We start from the raw sequence: 7,630 nt of genomic DNA, 5'->3' as shown, positions 1-7,630 counted from the left end.
GCAATCTCGATTCCTTTCACAATACTGATTCCGTTCCTATTCCCAAACTCGATTGCATTCCCAATCTCTATTTCATTTCCATTCCCAATCCCATTCCTGATCCTGATCCCGTTCCCATTCCCAATCCTGATCCTGTGCCCAATCCCGTTCCTACTCCCAGTCTCGCCGCTGTTTCCAGGGAATCGTTTTGATCTCAACCTTCACCCCAAACTGAGAGGGTCAAAACCCCCCAGTCCCCAAACGTTGGGGTTTGAAGTATTTGGGGTGTCCAACACCTCTGATCCTAAAATTTGGGATTCAGCCCCCCTGATCGCCAAATTCTGGGGTCAAAACCCCCCCCAAACCCAAACCCTGGGGTGTCAAACCCCTCCAGATCACAAATATTAGGATCACCTCAGCCCCCAACTGCTAACTCTGGGGTTAAATCCTCCAAATCCCCAAAATTTGGTGTCAAACCTCCCCAAGCCCCAAATCCTGAGGTGTAAAACACCCTTGACCCCAAGTTTTAGGATCAAACCCCCCCAGACCCCAAACTTTGGCGTTAAACCCCCCCAATTTCTAACCTCTGGGGTTTGAAATATTTGGGGTGTCCAACCCCTCTGATCCCAAAATTTGGGTTAAATGCCTCTGATACCCAAATTCTGTGGTCAAAAGCTCTGATCCCAAACCCTGGGGTGTCAAATCCCCCCAACTTTAGGATCAAACCTCTCCCTTCCCCAAAACTTTGGGGTCAAACCCACCAGACCCAAACCACTCCAGCCCTGAGGGACACAGCTGGGTTCATTTAGGGTTGATTTAAGGTTGATTTGGGATTCATTTGGGGTGGGGGCAGCTCCTGGTGCAATATATGCAGAGACCCTGGGTACGATGCTGGGAAAAACTCCCAAAACCCCAGTGGAATTCCAAAAAACACCTGGGGAAACCTAAAAAGGGGGTTTGGGGTGGGAAAAAGAGATTTTGGGATGGAAAAGCAGATTTGGAGGGAGGAAAGGGGGAAATGGGGTGGGGATTGAGGATTTTGGGGGGGAAAAAGGATTTGGGGTAGACAGGAAAGGACCTTGGGTGGTAGAAGGGGATTTGAGGTGGGAAAAGGAGATTTTGGGGTGGGAAGATGGATTTGGGATGCACAAAAGATTTGGGCTGTGAAAAGGCATATTTGGGGTCTTAAAAGGACATTGGCTTGAAATTGGATTAGAAATCCAAGTTGCTCAATTCCAAGAGGTTGGAATTCCAGGTCTACAAAGAAGTTTGAGCTGAATTTGGGGTCTCGACCTGGCAAATTCATTCCTGGATCTTTCCCATAACAACAACTCTGGGAATGAACCAAGGCAGGGGGTAAGGTAGGATAAAGTCAGAAGACATCTGTAAAATATGAAGCCAATGAGTCAGGAGAGCAGAGGAGCAGAAAAGCACAAGAGGAGAAAAGAGCAGAAGAGCAGAAAAGCCTCACTGATGCCTTGGGCAAGTTCAATTCTGCTCCTGCCTGTGCCACTGGGTCCCTGCTGATGTCTCTGAGGATTCATCCCAAGTCCTGAATTCCTCATTTTCCACAGGCCAAACCAGTCATGGTTGCCACAATGTTGAAATCCAGAACTTCAATCAGTCTTCAGCCTATTCTTGGATGTTGGTACCAGCTATAAGAAGGCTGAAAAACAAAACTCTCAGGCTCTTAGAAATGGAAAAATCAAATTTCTGAATGTTCTGTGACAGTGGAGTTCATCCAAAGGCTGGATATGATGTTCTTGGGGGTGTTTTAAAACAAGGGTGTTGCACCCTCTCCTTCCAGCAGGCCACAAAGAGTTAAAAATCCATTTTTTGGAGCCCCTGTGAGGCCACCTTACCACAGGAAAGGCAATGAGGAAACTGATATCCCATATCTGCAGGGCAGGCTCTGGGTTGTGCAACAAGCAAAGCTGAGCACAGAGCTGTACTCCTCACTATTTGTGTGCAGCCCCATCCTGTGCTGGAAACAGCAGCTCAGGGAAAAAAAAAAAAGAAAAAGAAAAAAAAATTTTAAAAACCAACTGTTAAAGCTGTCATGAGGAGCACAAAAAGGCCAGAAACAAAAGTTGCACAAGTGTCTGAAAATGTCCAATTTTAGAGCCTTGACTTTGCAACCTTAATAAAGTTCTTTTAATTACCAAGAGTTTGTTTGTTTGCTTGTTTGTTTGTTTGTTTGAGGAGGGTGATTGCTTTCAGTCATGCAAGCAGATCAGCAGCTCATCCTTCCCTGGATGGATTCTTTCCAAAGTAGGGGATGATCCTGCCTGCCTGGCTTGGGATCACATAAAACAGGGACAAGGACCTGGCCCACAGGGCCCCACGCTGCATCCCTGTGCTTAAACCTCTCCTTCCTCACACTCTGTTATCCCAAAAAGTCCAAACTTTGCTCTGTGCTGCTTGGAACAGGCCCAAATATGATCAAGTAGTTTGTGAGGAGTAAATTGTCCTGGTTTGAAGGACAGGTGTCTGCCAATAAAGGCAGAAACTTCCCTTTGAAATGGAGATTATTAACCCCCTCCATCCAAATTATTATTATCATTTTGAAATTAAGGGGCTCTCAAGCAAAGAGATGGGAATTAGGAATAACAGTTCTTTCCTAGGAAAATTAAAATAGAAATGCAGTATTACACAGAGCAATCCCAACCCTGCCAGAGTCAGAATCCAAGCTGGCACAGTCAGTCAGTCAGGGTGTTGGCACAGTCCCATTCCATGGTGCTGCATCCTCCTGCAGGGGCAGATGTGGCTCAGCTGGAGCAGTGCTCCTGGAGAAGGTGCAGTTTCCTCTGAAGCTCCAGGGATGATGTGGAAGGGTCTGGTTTTCCTCTGGAATCCAGTGGAAAGAAGGTGCCTTGGTGTCCAAAATGTCATTTTTTCTCTGGGTAGGGAAGGCTTGGCTCCTCCCTGGCTGGAGCATCTCCCAGTGGGATGATGGAATTTCATCGGCCCTTCCCTGGGACTCAGTGGCCATGAACAGGAGATATCTCCTGGAGGGAGGATGGGCTGTGGGAAGATAAAGATGATTGCCCAGCTGGTTTAAAGATGGCCCATGAGCAGAGAATATGTGCCAGGAGATCAGGGGCACTGCCCCAGCCGGGTCAGCAGATGGGACAGAACACACATTGCTGGACACATCCTGTACTGCAACCCAAGACACTGAGTTTTGCTGGAGTGAATTTCCAAGTGATGGAAAATTTTCCTACTAAAATGTGAGACTCACAACCCAATAGAGATGATCAAACCTTTCTGTCCCAATAAACTAATTACAACTAGCAATTATGAACTGTTTTACCCCTCCACAGATTTCCAGGATCCTGGAATTTGGGCTGGGAGGATCCTTCTTTTAGCAAGTTGCAAAATGAGGCCCTGAGGGTGTGAGATCCTGAATCCAGAACCCTCCCAGTCAAGGAAAAGAGCTCTCAGTTCTCTTCCTGATTTTATTAAAGTTTTTATGTATTTTAATTTTGTATTATTATTCCCTACCTGGATGAATTGCCTGGAATTTATAGGATATAAATTTCCATTTCTTTTTCTGCCATGTTAATGATACCCTGCAAACCCCAAAAATACAAAGGGGACAGAAGTTTTGCACAAAAATGAAAATAAATGCTCCACTCTGGAATGTCAGCATTTGCTGAGGACGATCCGAGATGAATTCCAGGCCACATTTTTGAATTCCTGTGAAAATTAATGTAGATTGCAACAGCTCAGCTGCAACTGGGTCTATGCAGAGGAAACTCTAAATTTCAGCCTCTGACTAAATGATGTGATTTAAGGTAAATACAGTTGTGAAAACAAGTTTTTTAAAAGCAGTCTGATTCATTTTGGGTTATTTTTTTTCCCCTCTTCCAGGCTAGACACAGCATAGGAATAAGGTGGATGTGAGACATCCAAGAAAAAACAGGCAAATTCCAAAGGAGGCAATCGATGAAGGAGATCTATATCTCATTCACATTGTTGAATAAATAGTAACAGAGGAGGCCTAAAATTATATTGGAGAAGAAACCTGACCTAGCCTGAACACAGGCTCCCTGCTGGACTGGAGAGTTGGGGTCTCAGCTGGAGACTTGAGGGATGGTTGGAGAAATCACAAATTTAATTTGGTTTGGATCCTTGCATCTTCAGCATTCTTACATCACCCCATCCTAAAATTTGCTTTCACACAGCTTTTTAAGAGTTTTATACTTTTCTTATTTCCCACAAGGTGGGACTGGAAGTGGTGCTGGTGAGGTTCCACCTGGCTGGGTCTGAGATGTTTGTTCCAGGGAAGGAGGGGATGGTGGTCCTGGAAATCCATCACTTCTGGACAGAATCAAAAGTTGGAGGTGATTTAGGGGATTTTTTCTGTTTGCAGAAATTAATCTTAATCCCAGATTGTTTTGGGGTGGAATGGACTTTAAAGCTCATCTCATTCCACCCCTGCCATGAGCAGGGACACCTTCCACTGTCCCAGGCTGGTCTGAGTTCTATTTGGACCCTGAGCTAAAGAAAAACGGGAAAATTAGGATTTGAGGCCAAAAGTTGATAAATTCCCTAAAAATCAGTGCTCTCCTGACAGAGGAGAAGAGTTCTGGTTCTGACACTGCAGTAAACTGGAGCTGAAATCCCTGCTCCTAATTCATAGAAGGGCATGAAATTTAATTCTCTCCCCCTGCAGCCAGGAAGGGATGACTGATGTCTAAAATGCTTGGGAATGTTATCTTCAAAGTCTCCAAAATAACAAAGTTCACCTTTGCAACGATATTCCCTTTATTTTCATTTGTTTGACATGATCTGCTGAGTTTGACCCCAAATTCCAAACCAATTCAGATCCAGGGAGAATGTTCTGGAGGTTTTTTTTTTTTTTTCTGAAAATACCATCTGGTCTGTATGGAATATTAAAGCCTAAAGTCATCCATGTTCCACATGTCCCATAGACAGAGCTTTTCAAATGCTGGCTTTTTATAAATCCTTTTATTGATATGAATCAATAATGACCAAACTTTTGGGGAAAGAGCAGTAAATACAACCATCAATCCCACTTCAATAGAATTGCCCAGAAGGTCAAATCACTTTGTCTCTGTCTGAGTGAAGAGGATGGAGAAAAAAATATTTCAAGTGGGGAAGGGACCTTTGGAAAAGATGGATTTAAAATCATGGAGTCATGGAATGGTTTGGGTTGGAATGAACCTTAAAGATCTTCCCAAAATCCTGAGCTTTTCCCACCTTCTGGCAGCTTTTAATCTTGCTGCTCCTTTTGCAAAACCATTCCCATTTACAAGAATTGGTAATTGCTGAGTTTCCCATAATTTGGAAATGCCAATCTGCTTCATCCTGCTTTTCCTTTGGAGTGGGAAAAGCATCTCAGTGCTGAATGTGGAGTCAGCAGCTGGACAGAGCTCACAGCAGGGGCAGCTCCCTGGACTCTGAGGAAATATTATGGGAAACAACAAGTCCTGGGCCAGAAATCTGGGAGAAGGATTAGGAAAAATCAAGGGAAAATTGTGGTTGAGAAAGTCTGAAAAAAACAAAGCTAAACCCAAAAGAGACTTCAGGGTTTTAATAAGCTTAGGAATTTCCTGATGCCAAAATATGGAATTATTCATAAAACTGAAAAAATAAATTCCTTTAGGAAGAAGAAACACCTCAAAACAAGTTTTTGGTGTCTGGACAGAAACAGGAATTATACAAATAATAATTTTGAAGAGCAAATAATAATTTGATGAGCAGCACCCCTCACACAGAGGCAGAGAGAGATAATTTCTAAGCAGGTATCTGCTTCCTCTGGCTGAAGGATTTTAGATGGCTTATAATATTGCTAAAATATGTGGCACGCTCATTACTGTCAAAATTAGTGGATAACTCTCAAGCAGCACAGATATTCTATTTATGAGTGAAGAGAAGAATTTTATAGCTGCCTATCACCCATCTCCAATGCTGCAACAGAGTAAGATCAATTCAAAGTTAAAGCAAAAAAAATGGAGGGAGAGAAAATTATTTTTTTCTGTTTTGCTTTGGTTATTATTTTTGTTCTTTGATTTGTTTGTGCTTTGATTTGGAGCTTTTGACTTTGATTGCTGCTTGGGCTGAAAGGCAAATTGAAGTGAAGCAGCCAGGCTTTAATAAAGAGATGTGCAGCGTCTCTGATGCATTTGAGGGAACCTTTGCTGCCTGTGGTTTTGTATATGGTTATGGTAAATAACCCTCACGCTGATTTCTGTGGTCTGCCCTTTGCTGTGGGTACTTGACCACCAGAGACTCGTTGAACCTAAATAACCCAACCCCATAGCCAGCTTCCAAGAGCCAGCACCCCAATAAATCCTGAAGAAACAGCGATGCCCCCGCCGAGGAGAAGCTGAATTTGGGGAACAGCCCTGACAAAGGCCAGCTTTGTGTTCCTGGGGGTTGTCACTGCAAAATCCCCCTTTCCCCATGGCTGCTTCCTGCCAGCAATCCCAATAAATGAGCCCAAGAGGGAGACAGGATGACAGAGCTGAGGCTGGCTGTCCCTCCTGGGGGAGCAGCCCTGACGGGGGGCACTGAACCCGAACTGACGCAGCCTCAGCCCCAGGGCCCAGCAGGATCTGCACTTTCCCTCCAGCAATTCCTGCTGGGCTTGCTCCCAAAAAAAGCAAATTAAAGCAGGTGGTGAAACTCCCTCAGAAAACTCTTTGTGGGTTCTGCTGAGCTCTGACAGAAAAAGATCCTCCCTCATATATCCTTCCTGTAAATATGCTCCATAAAATATATATATTTAGGCAATTCCCCCTGTAAATATGCTCCATAAAATACATATATATTTAGGTATATTCTCCCTGTAAATATGCTTCATGAAATATATGTATATTTACGCATATTCCTCCTGCAAATATGCTCCATATAATATATATATTTAGGCACATTCCCCGTGTAAATATGCTTCATTTTTTATATATATATATTTTTTTTTTGTTAGTTTGTTTGTTTGTTTTGGTTTTTTTAGGCAATTCCCCCTGTAAATATGCTCCATAATATATATATATATTTAGGCATATTCCTCCTGTAAATATGCTCCATAATATATATATTTATTTAGGCAATTCCCCCTGTAAATATTTTTTTTTCTCTTTTCCTGTGGAAACATAAAGCTTTGGGGCTTAAAACAGAAGCTAAATTTTACAGCTATGGTTTTTGGAAGTCTGGCTCCCTGCTAAATACAGATGTTTTCCAAGGGGGCAGCTGACTTGTAAAATAAATTCACTGCAGTGAAGGTGTTTGCTGAAAAGCAGAAAATTTCCTGAATCCTATTTGATGCAAAGGAGGGATGCTGGGGCTCTAGAAACAGCAAGGAAAAATGTCATCTTCTGACACTGCTTTTCTATTTTCATTTTTCCTCTTGCCTAAATGTCATCAGTAATGATAATACCTTTTTAGGAGGTTTATTGATATCAGAGAACAAAACATAACATTAAAATGTAAAATGTAAAATCAAGGCATGATTGTCCTTGTACTGCAACTTCTTATGTAATTCTAATTGGATATAAATAGCTAATCACCCCTTCTGTTTTTCTTTCTTTTCTTTTCTTTTCTTTTTTCTTTTCTTTTCTTTTCTTTTTTTTTTTTTTCTTTTTTTTTTTTTTTTCTTTTCTTTTTTCCTCCCCCCCTCCCCCCT

This window comes from Erithacus rubecula (genome assembly GCF_903797595.1).
Source record: "Erithacus rubecula genome assembly, contig: scaffold_213_arrow_ctg1, whole genome shotgun sequence".
NCBI classification, from domain to species: domain Eukaryota; kingdom Metazoa; phylum Chordata; class Aves; order Passeriformes; family Muscicapidae; genus Erithacus; species Erithacus rubecula.
Note: the sequence above shows the minus strand (reverse complement) of the source record.